Source organism: Mastomys coucha, unplaced genomic scaffold, assembly GCF_008632895.1.
Source record: "Mastomys coucha isolate ucsf_1 unplaced genomic scaffold, UCSF_Mcou_1 pScaffold6, whole genome shotgun sequence".
NCBI classification, from domain to species: domain Eukaryota; kingdom Metazoa; phylum Chordata; class Mammalia; order Rodentia; family Muridae; genus Mastomys; species Mastomys coucha.
Window position 1 is genome coordinate 123,013,765 of NW_022196912.1, and position 1,409 is coordinate 123,015,173.

Below are 1,409 nucleotides of genomic sequence, written 5' to 3' on the forward strand. Positions count from 1 at the left end.
GAAATCCGCCTGCCTCTGCCTCCCAAGTGCTAGGATTAAAGGCGTGCGCCACCACCGCCCGGCTGAATTATCTATTTATTAATTCTCTTTCCCCAACTTCCTGAAAATTTATCTCAAAGGCTTTTACATTATTATTTCTTTTTTTTTTTCAGTCTGTGTCCTTTATTTCTTTTTTTGCACATTAGACCATAAATTCGTATTGAATGGGCTCCAACAGCTCAGGCCCTTTTCCATTGGTCCTCACAAAATGCGCTTCTCTGGGTGGTGCAGGCTGGCGCTTCGGCTGAACCCAGGCGCCCTTCTCTTTGGCTTCCTTTTTCTTCTGATTGTTCTCCTTCACCTGCTTCAGGAAGCTGTCTCTGCTCTTTGAGTGCTTGATGTGCTCGATCCGCACATTGATCCTCTTGGCCAGATTCTTGCCCTTAACTTGCTTGTTTACAATGATGTCCACGGCATGCTGGGTGACACTGTAAACTCTTCCGGTTTTGCCATGGTAACACTTATGGGGTATTCCTTTTTGAACAGTGCTCATTCCCTTGACGTCTACAACATCACCCTTCTTGTAGATCCGCATGTATGTGGCCAATGGAACAACTCCATGTTTCCTGAAATGCCTAGAGAACATATACCGGGTGCCTCTCCTCTTTCCCTTTGTGTTCGTCATTTTGGCAAGTTACTGCAAGATGGCTGCTGTGGCCGAAAAGCTATATTCTTATTTCTAAAGTGAAAAGCACTATAAGGAATTTAATTATGTTTTTTCAGTTTTGTGCCCTTAAATGATGCTCTCGATCATTGCTCCTCCCAGCCCTTCCCAACATACTCCACTGGTTCATTTCTTCCTGTCAGTTGTACCTTCTTTCTGATTTATCTAAGGTATAGTCTCTTTTCCATGCCCCAAGTCCACTGCATTAACATCTCTTCCTAATGTTATGTGATTGACCCTCTTAAGTGTTCTCTCTCTCTGTTTCTCTCTCTCTCTCTCTCTCTCTCTCTCTCTCTCTCTCACACACACACACACACACACACACACACACACACAAACACTAAAAATACAATAGAAATTGTGTTGTATTTGTTCTGCTGGAAGTTTATTGAAATAGCCTTGATTAAAAATGAATTTAGGTAATTGAAGGTGATACTGGAATCCAATCTCCATCAAAAGATCAATGCCATTTTTCATAGGAAAATAAAAAATAATCAGTTTCTAAATTTATTTAGAATCATAAATCTTTAAGGCAATCCTAAGAATGTTGTGCCCATTTTGCAAAACCCCAAAAGACCAGCAAGGAGCCAATTCCAATACTAGGGTCGTTTTTATTCAAGCTCCAGATTGGGCTTGCCACCAACCCTGATGCAGCAAGGCAGAAGGGTGAAGCCCTGAGCCCTCAGCAGAAGAAGGTTTTATAGAA

General features: G+C 42.0%; 1 pseudogene; it reads right to left on the reverse strand.

Annotated features, from left to right (window-relative positions):
* Positions 1-181: 181 nt before the first annotated feature.
* Positions 182-752, reverse strand: LOC116081112 (annotated as a pseudogene).
* Between the last annotated feature and the right edge of the window lie 657 nt (positions 753-1,409).